The following is a 25,304-nucleotide window of genomic DNA, read 5'->3' on the forward strand; positions in this document are numbered from 1 at the left end:
ATGTTCCTACTTCCTCTCTGGGATGATGAACAACTCCCAGCAGCAGCAATAGCACTAGGAGGAAGTGGTTCTTGATCTTTCCCTATTTTATTTTTATCGGAGAAAGTTTGGTCCTCCATTTATGTTATGTTGATATATACGTGCGGCTAAAGCGCACACAAACACAGAAAATATTTTTTTATTTTTGCTGGAGAGTAGTGCACATTGTGGGTTACACCACCCTTTAAGAAATGAGACAGCCGGCTCTTTACTTATGGGACACAGGCGCACGCTTGGCGCTGCTCCTTTGTTGATGCACGTGCAGCCACAGTGCACACAAGTCACAAACACAGAAAATAATTTTTGTTTTGGTTTGGACTGGAGTGTACTTTGGGGGTTGCAGCACCCTTTAACGGTCAAGCCAGCCGGCCCTTTACTTATGACACAGGCGCACGCTTGGCACTACTTTGTTGATGCACGTGTGGCTACTGCGCACACAATTCACAAACACAGAAAATATTTTTTTTGGGGGTTTGGACTGGAGTGTACTTTGGGGGTTACAGCACCCTTTAATGGTCAAGCCAGCCGGCTCTTTTCTTATGACACAGGCGCACGCTTGGCACTACTTTATTGATGCACGTGCGGCTACTGCGCACACAATTCACAAACACAGAAAATAATTTTTTTTTTGGTTTGGACTGGAGTGTACTTTGGGGGTTACAGCACCCTTTAACGGTCAAGCCAGCCGGCCCTTTACTTATGACACAGGCGCACGCTTGGCACTACTTTGTTGTTGCACGTGCGGCTACTGCGCACACAATTCACAAACACAGAAAATATTTTTTTTTTTGGTTTGGACTGGAGTGTACTTTGGGGGTTACAGCACCTTTTAACGGTCAAGCCAGCCGGCCCTTTACTTATGACACAGACGCACGCTTGGCACTACTTTGTTGATGCACGTGCGGCTACTGCGCACACAATTCACAAACACAGAAAATAATTTTTTTTTTGGTTTGGACTGGAGTGTACTTTGGGGGTTACAGCACCCTTTAACGGTCAAGCCAGCCGGCCCTTTACTTATGACACAGGTGCACGCTTGGCACTACTTTGTTGATGCACGTGCGGCTACTGCGCACACAATTCACAAACACAGAAAATAATTTTTTTTTTGGTTTGGACTGGAGAGTACTTTGGGGGTTACAGCACCCTTTAATGGTCAAGCCAGCCGGCCCTTTACTTATGACACAGGCGCATGCTTGGCACTACTTTGTTGATGCACGTGCGGCTACTGCGCACACAATTCACAAACACAGAAAATATTTTTTTGGGGGGTTTGGACTGGAGTGTACTTTGGGGGTTACAGCACCCTTTAACGGTCAAGCCAGCCAGCTCTTTTCTTATGACACAGGCGCACGCTTGGCACTACTTTGTTGATGCACGTGCGGCTACTGCGCACACAATTCACAAACACAGAAAATATTTTTTTTTTGGTTTGGACTGGAGTGTACTTTGGGGGTTACAGCACCTTTTAACGGTCAAGCCAGCCGGCCCTTTACTTATGACACAGACGCACGCTTGGCACTACTTTGTTGATGCACGTGCGGCTACTGCGCACACAATTCACAAACACAGAAAATAATTTTTTTGGGGGTTTGGACTGGAGTGTACTTTGGGGGTTACAGCACCCTTTAACGGTCAAGCCAGCCGGCCCTTTACTTATGACACAGGCGCACGCTTGGCACTACTTTGTTGATGCACGTGCGGCTACTGCGCACACAATTCACAAACACAGAAAATATATTATTTTTTTAGCACTTGGGGGGAGCACCCCTGATGGACAGAGCACCCCCTGGACAACACTACAGCACCCCTTTAGGACTGGGACACTGCACAGGACTTTGGAGTGGACACAGCCTCTATGGAGAACTGACTGCACAACACAGTCCAGCCAGCCCCTATGGACTTTGAAGTAGTGGACACAGCCCCTATTAACAACAGCAGCACAGCACAACACAGCCAGTCCCTATGGACTTTGAAGTAGTGGACAACAGCAGCACAGCGCAGCACAGCACAGCACAACACTACACTACACTACACTACACTACACAGCCCAGCCAGCCCTAACTCCCACCCTCCCTCTTCACTGTCCACAGCCGAGTGAGAAAATGGCGCCGACGCGGGTACCTTATATAGTATCCAAAACCCGCGAGACTCGGAAGGCGGGATGATGACGTTTTGCCTCGATTTCAGATCCGAGTCAGGCGGGAAAAGTCGAGTCTGACTCGGATCGGACTCGGATCGGGGGGTTCGGATTTCAGAAATCTGAACCCGCTCACCCCTACTATATACACTACATAGGGGCTGGCTGGCTACTGATGTCTATATACACTACATAGGGGCTGGCTGGCTACTGATGTCTATATACACTACATAGGGGCTGGCTGGCTACTGATGTCTATATACACTACATAGGGGCTGGCTGGCTACTGATGTCTATATACACTACATAGGGACTGGCTGGCTACTGATGTCTATATACACTACATAGGGACTGGCTGGCTACTGATGTCTATATACACTACATAGGGGCTGGCTGGCTACTGATGTCTATATACACTACATAGGGGTTGGCTGGCTACTGATGTCTATATACACTACATAGGGACTGGCTGGCTACTGATGTCTATATACACTACATAGGGGCTGCCCTGTCTGCTGTAGGGGGTACACTCATACAAATCATTTTTTCAGGGGGTGCCCTGTCTGCTGTAGGGGTACACTCATACAAATAATTATTACAGGGGGTGCCCTGTCTGCTGTAGGGGTACGCTCTTACAAATAATTGTTACAGGGGCTGCCCTCTGATCTACTTTGGTGAGGCGGATAATGTGATGGCGAGTAACTGGGTTGGGCCATCATTGCTGTGCTGGATTCATGAGGGGTTTCCGACATATAGAAATTATTCATCATTGCTTGTATTTGAAGATTGTCCTGAGAAGAGTAAGATCCCTGATAGTTTGTAACAGGAGGTGAAAGTTCAAAGTATTTTGTGAACTCCCCATTGCCATCATGGGCGCGGTCATGTGTTGATGGACTGTTTCCAGTAAAACTGCCATTTCCTTGTGGTGGGTAGGCTGCGCTATTTGCTTCTGCGGAGCCATGGCTGCTTCCTGATCTGAATTGAATTTTCAGCTGCCTCCCAAAGAGTTTGATTCCATTTAACAAACTCATTCCATAGGGAACAGACTCCTCATGTTTGAAATTGACAAAAGCAAATAGTTTTTCGACTTTCCATCCTTATCCTTTGGAATTTTAATGTTAATTTCTGGACCAGACTGCAGATACAGCTCGAACAGGATCTCCTCGGTGGCCCTGGGTTCTAAGTTCCCCACAAACAGCGTCCAATCAGCTTCGGCGGCGCCCATGTCTCTTCTGAGTCTTGTCCTGTGTGCCCAGCAGCAGCAGTCGATGGGTGACGTGATAAGTCTCCGCACAGCGCCTTTTGGGGCCTAGTTTTTCAAACTGCCATCCTGTTTGCCACTGCATTGTCACTCCTAGATGGGCCACGTGTTTGTGCCGCCCACTTGTGTCACTTAGCATAGTCACCCAGCTACCTCGGTGCAACCTTTTGGCCTAAAAACAATATTGTGAGGTGTTCAGAATAGACTGGAAATGAGTGGATATGAATGTTATTGAGGTTAAAAATAGCGTAGGAAAAAAAATCTGTGATTTTAGCTGTTTTTATGCTTTTTTCCCAAAAAAATACAGATCCAAAACACAAAACACAATACTCGGAAGGCTGTTTTTGGCAAAACCAATCCAGATCCAAAATAAGAAAAAAGATCCATATCCAAAACCAAAGCACAAAACACGAAAAGTGGCCGCTGCACACCCCTAATTATTTCCCGCATTGACTATTGCAATAATCTCCTTACTGGTCTTCCCAAAAACCGCTACAATCCATAACGAATGTAGCTGCGAGGCTGATGTTCCTTGCCAAATGTTCTTCATCTGCTGATCCGCTCTGTCAGTCCCTCCATTGGTTACCAGTTTACTACCGTATTCAATATAAAGTTCTTTTACTTACACATAAAGCTATTAACCAAAGCACACCAACATACATCTCTGCACTCATCTCAAATATCTTCCAACCCGACATTTCCGCTCTGCACAAGATCTGCGTCTCTCATCCCCACGCATTACTTGGTCCCATGCACGGTTGCAGGACTTTATCTGGGCTGCACCCATCCTGTGGAATGCCCTCTTATGCACAAGAAGACTTTCCGGTAGTCTCCAAAAATTCAAGCGTTCCCTGAAAACTCCCCTCTTCAGACAAGCTTATCAGATTCCAGAACCGCCCACCTAACCTTTTATAGCTTCCCTATATAATTACATCCCTTCTTACAGTCCACACATAACCTCACATATTCTCTCTTTCTTCACTCTCACATCCTCCTAACCCTAGGCCAACTTTCCTGTGTGACTGGATCACACCAAGAACCTCTGCAGTCTGGCTGGACCGATTTGCAAGATGTAGCCCTTATCCTAGTGTATCAACACCTATTTCCCTCTAGATTGTAAGCTTGCAAGCAGGTCCCTCCTACCTATATATCTGTCTGTTACTATCTAGTTTTGTTATATTAACATTGTTACCAATTGTAAAGCGCAACGGAATATGGTGCGCTATAAAATATTAATAAAATAACCAAGGTTTGCATAGAACAGAGGGCATATAAACCTCTAGACAGGGATGGATGGGGCGAATAAAGTGAAATGAGGGGTAATTTGGGATTGACAGTTGTTAAAGTCACAGGGATAGGTTGTTTGTAGTTAAGGTTACTGGGCGTATGGGGAATGTCTGTAGGATATTCTGCCTCTTTGATTCTGATCTCCCAGCAGAATGGTCACATGTTGTGGAGCTGTTTTTGCATTTATAAGGCCTAAAATTTCTATATACTGTATTTCCTCTCTAACTCCGGCCCTAATTCAGATCCGCTCGCAAGCGCTGAGCGCTCGCAAGTGGGTCGATGTTGGCCCAATGCGCATGTGCACGAGGGAGCCGGCTCCGTCGTGCGCATGCGCGAGAGCCAGATAGCGACGGCCAAGCCGTCGCTATGGGTCTCGCTACAAAGGGGGCGTGCTGTCGATGTTGAGTGACAGCACGCCCCCTTTGGTTGGCATGCTGGGGGCGTGGCTGCCCAGATGGAGGCGTTCCCTACCATCTGGGGCCGGCCCCACTGACATCACAAGTGATGTCAGTGGGAGTGCCTTCAGCTCTGATAGAGCCGAAATAAATATATATATTAGAGATAGCTGTAGAGAGAAGCCGTTGTATCAAATCAGGTTGCAGTCTAAAAATAGTTCTCAAGCGCTGCTGTCAGCCGCAGCTCCCGGTGTGGGATGTGGGAAATGTAATGTGCAGCGCTGAGATTATTTCCTCGCTGCTCTGTGTCAGGATATGGCGGTTTTACGTTAGTTTGTTTCGCCATAGCGCTGGCTCACTTCTCACACGTCATCCAAAACAAAGGGGCGTAGCCTATCTCGTTTCTCGGCTATGTGCCGTTTCCTCGGAAGCACCCAGCCCTCCTCTCACATCCTTAATTGAGCTATTAACCAATCGGCTAGAACCAGATTTACTAATCAATTCTATTGGTAGAGAACTTATTTCATATATAAATGAATAAAGTATGACTACTCGATAAGAACATTTGTAGCACACATGATCATAAGCCATAAGCGCTGCTGCTGCTCTCCATAAAACAAAAATGCTAGAAACGTCAGGGAGGGTGGAGCGTTCCCCCCCTCTTTCTGCCAGGGGTCCGGTCCTGGGACTCCATTCCCGGCAGTCCTTGCCTGATGGTGGCCTGTACCTATCTGAGATATATTCATGTGGAATCATGATGTGTAAAGTTGTTTGTAGACTTGAGTGCTTCGGCCAACTTGCCACCTTTCCGGTGGGGGTCTTGAGGGATTTTGCCCTATTTTTTGCCCTGCTTAGGGCAACGATTGAATATAAAAATAAATAAATAAAATTGAAAAAATATAGTAAAACTGAATAAAGACAAATAAACAGCAAAGAATAAGCTGGGTACACACGTAAGGCTGGGTACACACGTTAGGCTGGGTACACACGTAAGGCTGGGTACACACGTAAGGCTGCATACACACGTAAGGCTGGGTACACACGTAAGGCTGGGTACACACGTAAGGCTGGGTACACACGTTAGGCTGGGTACACACGAATGGCTGGGTACACACGTAAGGCTGGGTACACACGTTAGGCTGGGTACACACGTAAGGCTGGGTACACACGTTAGGCTGGGTACACACGTAAGGCTGGGTACACACGTAAGGCTGCGTACACACGTAAGGCTGGGTACACACGTAAGGCTGCGTACACACGTAAGGCTGGGTACACACGTAAGGCTGGGTACACACGTAAGGCTGTGTACACACGTAAGGCTGCGTACACACGTAAGGCTGCGTACACACGTAAGGCTGGGTACACATGTAAGGCTGGGTACACACATAAGGCTGGGTACACATGTAAGGCTGGGTACACACATAAGGCTGCGTACACACGTAAGGCTGGGTACACATGTAAGGCTGGGTACACACATAAGGCTGGGTACACACGTAAGGCTGCATACACGCGTAAGGCTGGGTACACATGTAAAGATTTTCTGTCCAACCATCCAACTAGTTAATTGGTTGGAATGAGAATCTGGTAAGGGATGAAAGCAAATGACAATCAGCAATTTGCTCCCAAACGCCAGAAAATGGACAAAAACTGTTGTTTGAACAAATTGTTTAGATCAAACATTTAACAAACTTGTCTGACGCCATTTTCATCTGTTTTCTGGCATTTAGGAGCAAATTGCTCATCATCAGTTACTCCCATACATTACCAGATTCTCATTCCAACCAATCGCCTAGTAGGATGGTTGGACAGAGAATGGCATTACTAACAAAAATAAAAGATCCAGCAGATTTTTTGTAGGTTTTTACCTCTGGTCACGTCCTCCTCCTCCCTTTCCCTCCCCCCTCCTCCTTTTGTGATGGTTTCTATAGTTACATGTTCTTCATATATTTGTTTGTGTACAGCAGGTGATTTCCGGGATTCTGGGCCCATCTGAATGGTTGGTCACTCTTTTATGTGTGGGCTGCACAGTCCCGTTTTTCATCCAATTCCTCTATTTTTCCATGGTGGGATATGGTGCGGTGGTTAGGACGTAGGGGCATGTTGTGGTGGTAAGGACGTAGGGGCATGTTGTGGTGGTTAGGACGTAGGGGTATGTTGTGGTGGTTAGGACGTAGGGGCATGTTGTGGTGGTTAGGATGTAGGGGCATGTTGTGGTGGTTAGGATGTAGGGGCATGTTGTGGTGGTTAGGACGTAGGGGTATGTTGTGGTGGTTAGGACGTAGGGGCATGTTGTGGTGGTTAGGATGTAGGGGTATGTTGTGGTGGTTAGGACGTAGGGGTATGTTGTGGGATGCTTTGTTACACGGTCTACAGACGGCAGCAGATTCCTTTTAGGTTCCCTTGTGTGTTAGTGATACATCTGGGGGGAATGATCTGTGCCAGGCTTTCTTGGGGGCAGGTTAAGTGGGGTTGTGATTGACATGGCCTGAAAAATGGTGGACAAGTGGGTCGCCAGACACTTTTTTGGAGTAGGGTTGGATGGTGGTGCATCATCAACTACTCAGAGTCGAAGATGCCCATCTTTTTCGCAGGGATGGGGTTAGCCTCATGGAGGAGGGGAATTGTTTGTTAATTGAGGAGCATTTTTCAGTGTTGGGGGGTTTAGTGAGCTAGGTAGCATGGTGGCGTGCCTGGTAACTTAATGGGAACCATGTGTGGTGGGAAAGACTGGCAATCTGTAAAGCGTCCATATTGCTGCAGTATTAGCGGTGCACACCCCTTCATACACGGGTTAGGCTGATTTCACCCTACTGGGGTCAGCGGTGCTTCTCATCCAGGTGGGGCTGAAATGGTGCATTGGCATGGGTGGTGGATACCGTCTCACTTGCTATAAAGGGAGAGTTGGCCCTTGCAAGTATTTTATATCTCACTTACCATTAATTGGGATATCGGGCCTGGTAAGTGGGGACATCTTTTGCCTAAGTCAAGTTTGCGCCGGTGGTTTGCCGTTCTTTTCTCTGCCACCACACTCATTATTGTAAATAAATAAAGCTGACCTATTATATTTGAACGGCATTAACGTGGTCTGTGTCTTTATTTTTTGAGAAAATATGGTTTGAAAGAACTTATGGTTACATCCATCATCTGACAATAGAGAGTTTATAAGAAACTGTTACTAAATAAATGAGTGAATGACGGCTGGGTAATATACATAAACTATCGCTGTTTCCTCTGCCTGGTTCTCTCTCACTAATGATATTATAAAAACATTTCAAGAGTTTCAATTAATTTTTAAACCTCATTTCCATATGTTAAATATTCATCTGTTTGTTGGGGAAATGGGAATAATAAATACTGAAAATGGCATCTGTCTCATACATGCTGTTATTTACTGGTGTATTCCGTAACATGTGAGAAGAGTTTTACATCATCTATTTAATACTAGGACATAACTATAATATATTTTTCTATTTCACTGAGATAAACCCATTATCGGCGCATTTCTGTTTCCCTCTGTAATTTGTTGGTACTTTGCCTATAATGTTTGCATTTAATAGCTCGTTGTCCATTTTCATAACGACCTCTTTGGCTCTTCCTCTTGCTGACACCTGTCCATTAAGCGGTAATAACATGTCTGTGGGAAACAGACTATTATAACTAAAACTTAAACAGACTAATATTAAGCACTTTAGATACATGAAACCACTGTTTACCAGGACGGTCGATAGTTACACCTACTGTAACCTCCATTTATCTTACAGTTAACCTGCAGCTCAGCTCCTCCCACCTGAGGGCCCTGCGCATTATAATCAGCGAGCAGGTGACGCTGCATATGTAGGCTGGATAACAGCAGAACAGTTATGAATAACACATACAGCACAGATTCGATGGGTAAAGCTGCACTTTCTTGCTAGTATTTTGGGATATCATTTCTTGTAGTTATTATTAGTGATATCGTTCCATTCAAGGAACAATTTTACATGAATGAAATATTATAAACCACGTTCCGCTCTCGTGGTGGTGGCGGCACTATAGGAAAGGGATCACAGCTTGTTCTCCTGCTGCCTCTTTAGGAATATTTGGTGAAAGTCCCAAAACTAATGTCACTGTGCTATGAGCTCAGGTAGGTGCCGTTTCTTCATGATTTCCCCATCATACCCCCAATAATTCCATTTATTTAGTGGATCTTCCTTGTTTTTTCTGCAGACAAAGTGGAAGCATCCAAATAATCTGAGCGGCAGAATTGGAATTTCTAAATTTATGTTTGAACTGAGAAATGGGAAAATGTGAAGATTGGGTCAAATTTTGGAATTGGCAATGTTGTAAGCAGTAGTGTAGTTTCGTGACTTTGATCCAGAGGCAAGGTCTCCAACCCACCGTGGAGGCAAGGTTTCCAACCCACCCTGGAGGCAAGGTCTCCAACCCACCCTGGAGGCAAGGTCTCCAACCCACCCTGGAGGCAAGGTCTCCAACCCACCCTGGAGGCAAGGTCTCCAACCCACCCTGGAGGCAAGGTCTCCAACCCACCCTGGAGGCAACGTCTCCAACCCACCCTGGAGGCAATGTCTCCAACCCACCCTGGAGGCAAGGTCTCCAACCCACCCTGGAGGCAAGGTCTCCAACCCACCCTGGAGGCAAGGTCTCCAACCCACAATGGAGGCAATGGGCATAATTCAGAGATTTACACTAATGAATTCTCTCACAGATCACAATTGTGAAAATATGCTAATGCCTCCAAAGCTTAGCTGAGCATAAGGACGCCCGCTGCTGCCAAACATCGGTAACATCGACGCAGATCGGGCAGTCACGCAGCTCCTGAGTATGTCTGAGCAGCAGCAAACACTGCATCTCTTCTGACATGCTGAGAGCTGTCATACTGCGAAGGAGATCATAAATTATAATGGCTAATTTATGCACACATATGACACGGCATTTAAACAATCAAACACTGCATTTCTTTGCATGCGCACAGCATCTATTCACAGTGTAGGGGCAGCCCCGGGGAACTTAGGTTTAGGCAGCGAGGAAGGGGGGGTTAGGGTTAGGCACTTGGGGGGTAGGTTAGGGTTAGGTACCCCTAAGGAGGGTTAGGGGGTTAGTTTATACTTACCTTAGGGATGATTGGGATTTCCAGGGCTGTTAGGCTTCTGCTGCCGGGCTCTGCTGAGCTGTCGGGCTACCACTGCCAGGAATCAAACTGCCGGCCTTGCGGCAGCCGGGATGTCATACCGCTTCCATCAGACTGCACCCCAACACAGACATAGGATCTCCCAATCCCTCCAATCCAGCAACTCCGCCAACAACTAATAATGCAGTAATAGGTGCAGTACACACTGTATCCATGTCACACATGGGAATTACTATCACACATCACTACCCATACTGTGCTGAGCTGGCTACACCCAAAGGCTCAGGCTGCACCTTATAGTGACCAAAAGCCAACAACAACAAAAGTTCTAATACTATGGAGTCTATTCATCATCACTTCATTTCAGAGAATATCTGGCCATTCACATCAGTCCCTGCCCCAGTGGAGCTTACACTCTAGATTCCCTACCACATGCTCATACATTAGGGTTAATTTTTGTTTGGAGCCAATTAACCTACCAGTATATTTTTGGAGTGTGGGAGAAAACCAGAGCCCCCAGAGGAAACCCACGCAAGCACAGGGAGAATATACAAACTCCACACAGGTAGGGCCGTGGTTGGAATCAAACCCACCACCTCAGTGCTGTGAGGCAGTAATGCTAACCATTACACCATCTGTGATGCCCATAATTCATCATTCATGTAATGCAGGAGATATCACTGATATCTCCTGGTTACAATTGTCCCCCAATAATTACCACAGTCCCCAAACTATAGTAATATATAGTCCCCATAGTTTAGTGCCTAACACTACTCCTAACCGTCCTTTCCTGCAGACTAACCCTAATCCTCCCCTCCTTCAGACTATCCCTAATCCTCCCCTCCAACAGACTAACCCTAATCCTCCCCTCCATCAGACTAACCCTAATCCTCCCCTCCAACAGACTAACCCTAATCCTCCCCTCCATCAGACTAACCCTAATCCTCCCCTCCATCAGACTAACCCTAATCCTCCCCTCCAACAGACTAACCCTAATCCTCCCCTCCATCAGACTAACCCTAATCCTCCCCTCCATCAGACTAACCCTAATCCTCCCCTCCATCGGACTAACCCTAATCCTCCCCTCCATCAGACTAACCCTAATCCTGCCCTCCATCAGACTAACCCTAATCCTCCCCTCCATCAGACTAACCCTAATCCTCCCCTCCATCAGACTAACCCTAATCCTCCCCTCCATCAGACTAATCCTCCCCTCCATCAGACTAACCCTAATCCTTCCCTCCTTCAGACTAACCCTAATCCTCCCCTCCATCAGACTAACCCTCCCCTCCTTCAGACTAACCCTAACCCTCCACTCCATCAGACTAACCCTAACCCTCCCCTGCCTCAGCAACCCTAGTGCCTAACCCCCACCCAATGCCTAACCCTAAAACTTACCTTGGGGATCACAGCTGTCGGGATTGATGAGCCAGGATTCTGACCCTTGTTGGGATTCCGGCACCGGGTTTGTGAGTCTCAGCATTCAGTGCGCCGGGAACCCAAATACATCCCGATTCATTATTGATGCACAAAAAGCTAATTCTCTTATAAAGATGGGCAGAAATGTTGCGAATTGATATAAATCCAGATAGAAGTAAAAGTAGAAGAGTTTTCTTGAATATCCGAAGCTCAGTATCCAGTTCATTGTCGCAGCTGTCATCACACAGGGAAATAGAGGAGCTGATTTAGTGATGGACGTAGTGTTGGTGACCAATTTTTCAGTCTGCGCTTGCGTCCGAGTCGCGCTGCACTTGAGTCCCGATGGATACCGCCCAAAGCTGAATGAATTTGGGTGCAGAGAGAGGCAATTTCAGTGGGCATTCCTGATTGGCAACAGGGCGTGGGTAGACAGGCGCGGGCGTGTCGCTGCCAGTGGCTGCAGCTATTTCCATAATAGCGCTGATATGTGTGGCCATGTTCAGACGGAAATTCTGTTCCTCCCTAAGGCTGGTGCAATATTCTATGTGCGACCGATGTACGGCCAATGGTGCAGATTACAGCCACAGCTGGCAGGCATCTCTGTACAAATCCCATCAGCTGCGGCATTAGAATAATGGCGCAGTCACTGTATGGTATTAGATGCAGTCATGGCTGCATTAGCCTCCATCGCTGATTCAGGCCTAATGAGCTTGTATGAACGTTACTGTGTCAGGTTAGTGCAGGAGGAATGCAGACATTGGGCAGCACCTGTAATTGCTCCTTATGTGACTGACCTAATCCAGGATAATCACCCCAGGAGATACGTTACCTCCTGGCGGCATTATAGCATGATCAGCTGGAATGTTCCTTATCTGTGTCGGTGTTAGTTCCACACTATCTCATGGTTATTACATTTCACGGTGAGAGGGAAATAATAAGTCACATAGCACAGAAATAACAGGGGAACAATCTGACCTAGAAACGGATATTAGACATCGGCCATTATTGCTCACCCTGATGACTCCATAACTCCAGGCACCATTAGCAGTAATTACATGGTTACTAAGCAAAGTCATACACATCCACTATGAAAGGGCAGGATTTATATTCACAGAGGCACGAGGAATGAGTGTCAGCTCTCTCCCATCATAACCCCTGTAATGGAGACACCAGCACTGGCAGAGCATCTGCAGAGATAGTCCAGCACACAGGACGACAGGAGAATACAGGTACCTGTGTAATGGTGACACCAGCTCTGGCAGAGCACCTGCATAGATAGTCCAGCACACAGGATGACAGGAGAATACAGGTACACGTGTAATGGTGACACCAGCTCTGGCAGAGCACCTGCAGAGATAGTCCAGCACACAGGATGGCAGGAGAATACAGGTACACGTGTAATAGGGGACACCAGCACTGGCAGAGCACCTGCAGAGATAGTCCAGCACACAGGATGGCAGGAGAATACAGGTACACGTGTAATAGGGGACACCAGCACTGGCAGAGCACCTGCAGAGATAGTCCAGCACACAGGATGACAGGAATATACAGGTACCCGTGTAATGGGGACACCAGCACTGGCAGAGCATCTGCAGAGATAGTCCAGCACACAGGATGACAGGAATATACAGGTACACGTGTAATGGGGACACCAGCTCTGGCAGAGCACCTGCAGAGATAGTCCAGCACACAGGATGGCAGGAGAATACAGGTACACATGTAATAGGGGACACCAGCACTGGCAGAGCACAAGCAGAGATAGTCCAGCACACAGGATGACAGGAATATACAGGTGTCCGTGTAATGGGGACACCAGCTCTGGCAGAGCACCTGCAGAGATAGTCCAGCACACAGGATGACAGGAATATACAGGTACACGTGTAATGGGGACACCAGCTCTGGCAGAGTGCCTGCAGAGATAGTCCAGCACACAGGATGACATTAATATACAGGTACCTGTGTAATGGGGACACCAGCACTGGCAGAGCACCTGCAGAGATAGTCCAGCACACATGATGGCAGGAATATACAGGTACCCGTGTAATGGGAGACACCAGCTCTGGCAGAGCACCTGCAGAGATAGTCCAGCACACAGGATGACAGGAGAACACAGGTACCCGTGTAATGGGGACACCAGCACTGGCAGAGCACCTGCAGAGATAGTCCAGCACACAGGATGACAGGAATATACAGGTACCTGTGTAATGGGGACACCAGCACTGGCAGAGCACCTGCAGAGATAGTCCAGCACAAAGGATGGCATTAATATACAGGTACCTCTGTAATGGGGACACCAGCACTGGCAGAGCACCTGCAGAGATAGTCCAGCACAAAGGATGGCATTAATATACAGGTACCTCTGTAATGGGGACACCAGCACTGGCAGAGCACCTGCAGAGATAGTCCAGCACACAGGATGACATTAATATACAGGTACCTGTGTAATGGGGACACCAGCACTGGCAGAGCACCTGCAGAGATAGTCCAGCACACAGGATGACAGGAATATACAGGTACCTGTGTAATGGGGACACCAACTCTGGCAGAGCACCTGCAGAGATAGTCCAGCACATGGGATGACAGGAATATACAGGTACCCGTGTAATGGGGGACACCAGCTCTGCAAGAGCGCCTGCAGAGATAGTCCAGCACACAGGACGACATTAATATACAGGTACCTGTGTAATGGGGACACCAGCTCTGGCAGAGCACCTGCAGAGATAGTCCAGCACACAGGACGACATTAATATACAGGTACCTGTGTGATGGGGACAACAGCTCTTGCAGAGCACCTGCAAAGATAGGCCAGCACACAGGATGGCAGGAATATACAGGTACCCGTGTAATGGGGACACCAGCTCTGACAGAGCATCTGCAGAGATAGTCCAGCACACAGGATGACAGGAATATACAAGTACCCGTGTAATGGGGACACCAGCACTGGCAGAGCACCATCATAGATAGTCCAGCACACAGGATGACAGGAATATACAGGTACCCGTGTAATGGGGACACCAGCTCTGGCAGAGCACCTGCAGAGATAGTCCAGCACATAGGATGACAGGAATATACAGGTACCCGTGTAATGGGAGACACCAGCTCTGGCAGAGCACCTGCAGAGATAGTCCAGCACACAGGATGACAGGAATATACAGGTACCTGTGTGATGGGGACAACAGCTCTGGCAGAGCACCTGCAGAGATAGTCCAGCACACAGGATGGCATTAATATACAGGTACCTGTGTAATGGGGACACCAGCACTGGCAGAGCACCAGCAGAGATAGTCCAGCACACAGGATCGCAGGAATATACAGGTACCCATGTAATGGGAGACACCAGCTCTGGCAGAGAACCTGCAGAGATAGTCCAGCACACAGGATGAAAGGAATGTACAGGTACCCATGTAATGGGGACACCAGCTCTGGCAGAGCACCTGCAGAGATAGTCCAGCACACAGGATGACAGGAATATACAGGTACACGTGTAATGAGGACACCAGCTTTGGCAGAGCACCTGCAGAGATAGTCCAGCACACAGGATGACAGGAATATACAGGTACCCATGTAATGGGGACACCAGCTCTGGCAGAGCACCTGCAGAGATAGTCCAGCACACAGGATGACAGGAGTATACAGGTACCTGTGTAATGGGAGAAACCAGCTCTGGTAGAGCACCTGCAGAGATAGTCCAGCACACAGGATGGCAGAAATATACAGATACCTGTGTAATGGGGACACCAGCTCTGGCAGAGCACCTGCAGAGATAGTCCAGCACACATGATGGCAGGAATACACAGGTACCCGTGTAATGGGAGACACCAGCTCTGGCAGAGCACCTGCAGAGATAGTCCAGCACACAGGATGACAGGAATATACAGGTACCCATGAAATGGGGATACCAGCTCTGGCAGAGCACCAGCAGAGCTAGTCCAGCACACAGGATGACAGGAATATACAGGTACCCATGTAATGGGGATACCAGCTCTGGCAGAGCACCTGCAGAGATAGTCCAGCACACAGGATGAAAGGAGTATACAGGTACCCGTGTAATGGGAGACACCAGCTCTGGCAGAGCACCTGCAGAGATAGTCCAGCACACAGGATGACAGGAATATACAGGTACCCGTGTAATGGGAGACACCAGCTCTGGTAGAGCACCTGCAGAGATAGTCCAGCACACAGGATGGCAGAAATATACAGGTACCTGTGTAATGGGGACACCAGCTCTGGCAGAGCACCTGCAGAGATAGTCCAGCACACAGGATGACAGGAATATACAGATACCCGTGTAATGGGAGACACCAGCTCTGGCAGTGCACCTGCAGAGATAGTCCAGCACACATGATGGCAGGAATACACAGGTACCCGTGTAATGGGGACACCAGCACTGGCAGAGCACCTGCAGAGATAGTCCAGCACACATGATGGCAGGAATACACAGGTACCCGTGTAATGGGGACACCAGCTTTGGCAGAGCACCTGCAGAGATAGTCCAGCACACAGGATGACAGGAATATACAGGTACCCGTGTAATGGGGGACACCAGCTCTGGCAGAGCACCTGCAGAGATAGTCCAGCACACAGGATGACAGGAATATACAGGTACCTTTGTAAAGGGGGACACCAGCTCTGGCAGAGCACCTGCAGAGATAGTCCAGCACACAGGATGGCAGAAATATACAGGTACCCGTGTAATGGGAGACACCAGCACTGGCAGAGCACCTGCAGAGATAGTCCAGCACACAGGATGGCAGAAATATACAGGTACCCGTGTAATGGGAGACACCAGCACTGGCAGAGCACCTGCAGAGATAGTCCAGCACACAGGAAGACAGGAATATACAGGTACCCGTGTAATGGGAGACACCAGCACTGGCAGAGCACCTGCAGAGATAGTCCAGCACACAGGATGACAGGAATATACAGGTACCCATGTAATGGGGGACACCAGCTCTGGCAGAGCACCTGCAGAGATAGTCCAGCACACAGGATGACTGAGATTATACGACTGAGATTCCATGTGGGAATTTACTAATTACAAGAGTAAATGAAGAGGGTAGATTTACTAAAGCGCGGTTTGTTAAAGCTGCAGATCATTTGACGATAGTTTTAGAATAGAAATAGGAATATATATGCTAAATAAGCCTGGTATAAACGTATAGTAAAGAAGCCTGATATAAAGATACAGTAAATTAGCCTGATATAAAGATACAGTAAATAAACCTGGTATAAACCTACAGTAAATAAGCCTGGTATAAACATATAGTTAATAAGCCTGGTATAAAGATACAGTAATAAGCCTGATATAAAGATACAGTAAATAAGCCTGGTATAAAGATACAGTAAATAAGCCTGATATAAAGATACAGTAAATAAGCCTGGTATAAACATACAGTAATAAGCCTGGTATAAAGATACAGTAAATAAGCCTGATATAAAGATACAGTAAATAAGCCTGGTATAAACCTACAGTAAATAAGTCTGGTATAAACATACAGTAAATAAGCCTGGTATAAACAAACAGTAAATAAGCCTGATATAAAGATACAGTAATAAGCCTGGTATAAAGATACAGTAATAAGCCTGGTATAAACATACAGTAATTAGCCTGGTATAAACATACAGTAATAAGCCTGGTATAAAGATACAGTAAATAAGCCTGGTATAAACATACAGTAATAAGCCTGGTATAAAGATACAGTAAATAAGCCTGATATAAAGATACAGTAAATAAGCCTGGTATAAACCTACAGTAAATAAGTCTGGTATAAACATACAGTAAATAAGCCTGATATAAAGATACAGTAATAAGCCTGGTATAAACATGCAGTAATAAGCCTGGTATAAAGATACAGTAATAAGCCTGGTATAAACATAGAGTAATAAGCCTGATATAAAGATACAGTAAATAAGCCAGGTATAAAGATACAGTAACTACGCCTGGTATAAACATACAGTAATAAGCCTGGTATAAACATACAGTAATAAGCCAGGTATAAAGATACAGTAATAAGCCTGGTATAAAGATACAGTAAATAAGTTTGGTATAAAATACAGTAATAAGCCTGGTATAAAGATACAGTAAATAAGCCTGGTATAAAGATACAGTAAATAAGACTGGTATAAAGATACAATAATAAGCCTGGTATAAACATACAGTAATAAGCCAGGTATAAAGAGACAGTAATAAGCCTGGTATAAAGAGACAGTAATAAGCCTGGTATAAAGAGACAGTAAATAAGCCTGATATAAAGATACAGTAAATAAGCCTGGTATAAAGATACAGTAAATAAGCCTGATATAAAGATACAGTAAATAAGCCTGGTATAAAGATACAGTAATAAGCCTGGTATAAAGATACAGTAAATAAGCCTGGTATAAAGATACAGTAAATAAGCCAGGTATAAACATACAGTAATAAGCCTGGTATAAAGATACAGTAAATAAGCCAGGTATAATCATACAGTAATAAGCCTGGTATAAAGATACAGTAAATAAGCCTGATATAAAGATACAGTAATAAGCCTGGTATAAACATACAGTAAATAAGCCTGGTATAAAGATACAGTAAATAAGCCTGGTATAAAGATACAGTAAATAAGCCTGGTATAAACATACAGTAAATAAGCCTGGTATAAAGATACAGTAAATAAGCCTGGTATAAACATACAGTAAATAAGTCTGGTATAAACATACAGTAAATAAGCCTGGTATAAACATACAGTAAATAAGCCTGGTATAAACATACAGTAAATAAGCTGGGCTCAACATGGATTTTTATCGCCATCTAGGCCATAAATAAGATTTCCCCATAATAAATTCTAGACAGCTATATAAAAAGATTCTATCCCAACAATGCGGGAAGGCAGTGTCCTCTATTCTCTATAAGGGGATAGTTACTAAAGTGCAGGTTTTTAGAAGTGTAGATGTTGCCCATAGCAACCAATCAGATTCTACTTCCATTTATCTAGCACCTTCTAGGAGATAATAGCTAGAATCTGATTGGTTGCTATGGGCAACATTTTCACTTCTAAAAACCTACATATACCCCTTAGAGCAGTGTTTCCAACCTCGGTCCTCAAGGCTCACCCACAGTCCAGGTTTAAGTGATATCCATGCTTGAGCACAGATGGTTAAATCAAAATAACCGAGCTACTAATTTAGATACCTGTGCTCAGGAATGGCGATCCCTTAAACCTCCCATCATCTGAGGAGTGACCAGTGCGGGAATCATTGACAATAAAACATACTCAATTGAAATAAAGACATGGAGACATGTATTTGGCAGAATTTGTTAGCTATTTTATTTAATTAACAGATAATGAATTAATTACTAAAATTAATTAAATTAATTTAAATATGGTGGCAAAGAAAGAACGGCGAACAGCTGCCCAAACCTAACACTATAAACTCTGTAACCACAATACATACACTCAATCCTTCTACCTGGACTACCCACCCGATCAGGTGATGATGCTGCCCCCGGCGGGGTGGTCCAGCAGACGTTAACAGTCAACGAAGGTGAGCGAAACAAAAAGTAAACCAATATTCACAGCGCTAATAGGTAACCTGCCGTTCTTTCCCGCCTAAAATAGCCAACGCAGAAATCACTAAACCCAAATCAAAGAAAGCAAATAACGTAACATTTAGGGAGGGAGGGAACAAAAGAGTCTGACTCCGCCTCCAACCATCTCTAATATCCCTGCTAATACCTACAATCCTAAGAACCCATAGGCCCTTATCATCACATGATTCCCCACACTGGTCCGCCCCCATCCTAGGAGGTTTAACCCTCTCCACTCCTATACAGTCATTTCGTTTATCAAACGTACATTGTTAGTGTGGCTTGAGGACCGTGGTTGGGAACCTCTGCCTTAGAGTTATTTAAGGTCTCCTGGGTCAAACTAAAATAAATGTACATGTAACCGAATAGTCTTTATCCAACCTTATATTTATCACAGCTTCTAAATCTCTTCATACCCCATTGATCAGTGGTTCCCAGACTGGCTGCTGTGTCAAATATGTGGGAACTTCCGTTTATTCCCGGGCCTCCGCTCCCTCCTAAGGGGAGGAGTCTGGGTTGTGAATAGGGATCCATTCAGATCCCTCCGCCCCCGTCCAGCTCCTTCCACCAGAGGTCACATATGTGTAAACCGACGTTGGAACTTGCGCAGTGGCACTGCCACGTCAGACTCGGCAGCAGCGATGGCATTGCGGGGACATAAGATATTCGGATCAGCTGTCTCTGCACCAGAGCAATGTTGAATCGCTTTGTATCCACCGAAACTGCTCACAGCGAGTTACAAACCTAATTATCGGGGGCTGCCCAGGCCCCAATAATTGGCATAAAAAATGGACCCCATAGAGAGAGGGATGGGGAGGAGGGTGAGATAAATGTGGAAGAGAGAAAGGGGAAAATGGAGAGGGAGGAGGTGAGAGGAGGGAGGCATAATTATTCGCAGATCGCTCCCTACTTGTCATTCCTCCCTACACATAACCTCCTCTCTGTACAGAAGCTGAATCTTACTAATGACATCATTTAGAATAAAACCAATTCTCCTGTCGCTGCCACTTGATGCTGACTGTCTCCTGTCGCTGCCACTTGATGCTGACTGTCTCCTGTCGCTGCAACTTGATGCTGACTGTCTCCTGTCGCTGCCACTTGAAGCTGACTGTCTCCTGTCGCTGCCACTTGATGCTGACTGTCTCCTGTCGCTGCCACTTGATGCTGACTGTCTCCTGTCGCTGCCACTTGAAGCTGACTGTCTCCTGTCACTGCCACTTGATGTTGACTCTCTCCTGTCGCTGCCACTTGATGCTGACTGTCTCCTGTCGCTGCCACTTGATGCTGACTATCTCCTGTCGCTGCCACTTGATGCTGACTGTCTCCTGTCGCTGCCACTTGATGCTGACTATCTCCTGTCACTGCATGCTGACTGTCTCCTGTCGCTGCCACTTGATGCTGACTATCTCCTGTCACTTCATGCTGACTGTCTCCTGTCGCTGCCACTTGATGCTGACTGTCTCCTGTCGCTGCCACTTGATGCTGACTATCTCCTGTCGCTGCCACTTGATGCTGACTATCTCCTGTCGCTGCCACTTGATGTTGACTATCTCCTGTCGCTGCCACTTGATGCTGACTATCTCCACTCGCTGCCACTTGATGTTGACTATCTCCTGTCACTGCCACTTGATGCTAACTATCTCCTGTCACTGCCACTTGATGCTGACTATCTCCTGTCACTGCCACTTGATGCTGACTGTCTCCTGTCACTGCCACTTGATGCTGACTGTCTCCTGTCGCTGCCACTTGATGCTGACTGTCTCCTGTCGCTGCCACTTGATGCTGACTATCTCCTGTCGCTGCCACTTGATGCTGACTGTCTCCTGTCGCTGCCACTTGATGCTGACTATCTCCTGTCACTGCATGCTGACTGTCTCCTGTCGCTGCCACTTGATGCTGACTGTCTCCTGTCGCTGCCACTTGATGCTGACTATCTCCTGTCACTGCCACTTGATGCTGACTATCTCCTGTCACTGCCACTTGATGCTGACTGTCTCCTGTCACTGCCACTAGATGCTGACTATCTCCTGTCGCTGCCACATGATGCTGACTATCTCCTGTCGCTGCCACTTGATGCTGACTATCTCCTGTTGCTGCCACATGATGCTGACTGACTATCTCCTGTCACTGCATGCTGACTGTCTCCTGTCGCTGCCACTTGATGCCAACTATCTACTGTCGCTGTCACTTGATGCTGACTGTCTCCTGTCACTGCCTCATTGATGCTGACTATCTCCTGTCACTGCCATTTGATGTTGACTATCTCCTGTCACTGCCACTTGATGCTGACTGTCTCCTGTCGCTGCCACTTGATGCTGACTGTCTCCTGTCACTGCCACTTGATGCTGACTATCTCCTGTCGCTGCCACTTGATGCTGACTGTCTCCTATCGCTGCCACTTGATGCTGACTATCTCCTGTCACTGCCACTTGATGCTGTCTCCTGTCGCTGCCACTTGATGCTAACTATCTACTGTCGCTGGCACTTGATGCTGACTGTCTCCTGTCGCTGTTACTTGATGCTGACTGTCTCCTGTCGCTGCCACTTGATGCTGACTGTCTCCTGTCGCTGCCACTTGATGCTGACTATCTCCTGTCACTGCCACTTGATGCTGACTATCTCCTGTCACTGCCACTTGATGCTGACTATCTCCTGTCACTGCATGCTGACTGTTTCCTGTCGCTGCCACTTGATGCTGACTGTCTCCTGTCGCTGCCACTTGATGCTGACTATCTCCTGTCACTGCCATTTGATGCTGACTATCTACTGTCACTGCCACTTGATGCTAACTATCTACTGTCGCTGCCACTTGATGCTAACTATCTACTGTCGCTGCCACTTGATGTTGACTGTCTCCTGTTGCTGCCACTTGATGCTAACTATCTACTGTCGCTGCCACTTGATGCTGACTGTCTTCTGTCGCTGCCACTTTATGCTGACTATCTCCTGTCGCTGCCACTTGATGCTGACTATCTCCTGTGACTGCCACTTGATGCTGACTATCTCCTGTCACTGCATGCTGACTGTCTCCTGTCGCTGCCACTTGATGCTGACTGTCTCCTGTCGCTGCCACTTGATGCTGACTATCTCCTGGCACTGCCACTTGATGCTGACTTGCTCCTGTCACTGCCACTTGAAGCTAACTATCTACTGTCGCTGCCACTTGATGCTGACTATCTCCTGTCACTGCCACTTGATGCTGACTGTCTCCTGTCGCTGCCACTTGATGCTGACTGTCTCCTGTCGCTGCCACTTGATGCTGACTATCTCCTGTCACTGCCACTTGAAGCTTACTATCTCCTGTCGCTGCCACTTGATGCTAACTATCTACTGTCGCTGCCACTTGATGTTGACTGTCTCCTGTCGCTGCCACTTGATGCTGACTGTCTCCTATCACTGCCACTTGATGCTGACTATCTCCTGTCACTGCCACTTGATGCTGTCTCCTGTCGCTGCCACTTGATGCTAACTATCTACTGTCACTGCCACTTGATGCTGACTGTCTCCTGTCGCTGTCACTTGATGCTGACTGTCTCCTGTCGCTGCCACTTGATGCTGACTATCTCCTGTCACTGCCACTTGATGCTGACTATCTCCTGTCACTGCCACTTGATGCTGACTATCTCCTGTCACTGCATGCTGACTGTTTCCTGTCACTGCCACTTGATGCTGACTGTCTCCTATCGCTGCCACTTGATGCTGACTATCTCCTGTCACTGCCACTTGATGCTGACTATCTACTGTCACTGCCACTTGATGCTAACTATCTACTGTCGCTGCCACTTGATGCTAACTATTTACTGTCGCTGCCACTTGATGCTGACTATCTCCTGTCACTGCATGCTGACTGTCTACTGTCGCTGCCACTTGATGCTGACTGTCTCCTGTCGCTGCCACTTGATGCTGACTATCTCCTGTCACTGCCACTTGATGCTGACTATCTCCTGTCACTGCCACTTGATGCTGACTGTCTCCTGTCACTGCCACAAGATGCTGACTGTCTCCTGTCGCTGCCACTTGATGCTGACTATCTCCTGTTGCTGCCACATGATGCTGACTGACTATCTCCTGTCACCGCATGCTGACTGTCTCCTGTCGCTGCCACTTGATGCTAACTATCTACTGTCACTCCCACTTGATGCTAACTATCTACTGTTGCTGTCACTTGATGCTGACTGTCTCCTGTCACTGCCTCATTGATGCTGACTATCTCCTGTCACTGCCATTTGATGTTGACTATCTCCTGTCACTGCCACTTGATGCTGACTGTCTCCTGTCGCTGCCACTTGATGCTGACTGTCTCCTGTCACTGCCACTTGATGCTAACTATCTCCTGTCGCTGCCACTTGATGCTGACTGTCTCCTATCGCTGCCACTTGATGCTGACTATCTCCTGTCACTGCCACTTGATGCTGTCTCCTGTCGCTGCCACTTGATGCTAACTATCTACTGTCGCTGGCACTTGATGCTGACTGTCTCCTGTCGCTGTTACTTGATGCTGACTGACTCCTGTCGCTGCCACTTGATGCTGACTATCTCCTGTCACTGCCACTTGATGCTGACTATCTCCTGTCACTGCCACTTGATGCTGACTATCTCCTGTCACTGCATGCTGACTGTTTCCTGTCGCTGCCACTTGATGCTGACTATCTCCTGTCGCTGCCACTTGATGCTGACTGTCTCCTGTCGCTGCCACTTGATGCTGACTATCTCCTGTCACTGCCACTTGATGCTGACTATCTACTGTCACTGCCACTTGATGCTAACTATCTACTGTCGCTGCCACTTGATGCTAACTATTTACTGTCGCTGCCACTTGATGCTGACTATCTCCTGTCACTGCATGCTGACTGTCTCCTGTCACTGCCACTTGATGCTGACTGTCTCCTATCGCTGCCACTTGATGCTGACTGTCTCCTGTCACTGCCACTTGATGCTAACTATCTACTGTCGCTGCCACTTGTTGTTGACTGTCTCCTGTCGCTGCCACTTGATGCTAACTATCTACTGTCGCTGCCACTTGATGCTGACTGTCTCCTGTCGCTGCCACTTGATGCTGACTATCTCCTGTCGCTGCCACTTGATGCTGACTATCTCCTGTCACTGCCACTTGATGCTGACTATCTCCTGTCACTGCATGCTGACTGTCTCCTGTCGCTGCCACTTGATGCTGACTGTCTCCTGTCGCTGCCACTTGATGCTGACTATCTCCTGGCACTGCCACTTGATGCTGACTTGCTCCTGTCACTGCCACTTGAAGCTAACTATCTACTGTCGCTGCCACTTGATGCTGACTATCTCCTGTCACTGCCACTTGATGCTGACTGTCTCCTGTCGCTGCCCCTTGATGCTGACTATCTCCTGTCGCTGCCACTTGATGCTGACTATCTCCTGTCGCTGCCACTTGATGCTGACTATCTCCTGTCGCTGCCTCTTGATGCTAACTATCTCCTGTCACTGCCACTTGATGCTGACTGTCTCCTGTCGCTGCCACTTGATGCTGACTGTCTCCTGTCGCTGCCACTTGATGCTGACTATCTCCTGTCACTGCCACTTGAAGCTTACTATCTCCTGTCGCTGCCACTTGATGCTAACTATCTACTGTCGCTGCCACTTGATGTTGACTGTCTCCTGTCGCTGCCACTTGATGCTGACTATCTACTGTCGCTGCCACTTGATGCTGACTATCTCCTGTCGCTGCCACTTAATGCTGACTATCTCCTGTCGCTGCCACTTGATGCTGACTATCTCCTGTCACTGCATGCTGACTGTCTCCTGTCGCTGCCACTTGATGCTGACTGTCTCCTGTCGCTGCCACTTGATGCTGACTATCTCCTGTTACTTGATGCTGACTATCTCCTGTCACTGCCACTTGATGCTAACTTTCTACTGTCGCTGCCACTTGATGCTGACTGTCTCCTGTCGCTGCCACTTGATGCTGACTATCTACTGTCGCTGCCACTTGATGCTAACTATCTACTGTCACTGCCACTTGATGCTAACTATCTACTGTCGCTGTCACTTGATGCTGACTGTCTCCTGTCACTGCCTCATTGATGCTGATTATCTCC

Source organism: Taudactylus pleione, unplaced genomic scaffold, assembly GCF_031769625.1.
Source record: "Taudactylus pleione unplaced genomic scaffold, aTauple2 ptg000530l, whole genome shotgun sequence".
Lineage (NCBI taxonomy): Eukaryota > Metazoa > Chordata > Amphibia > Anura > Myobatrachidae > Taudactylus > Taudactylus pleione.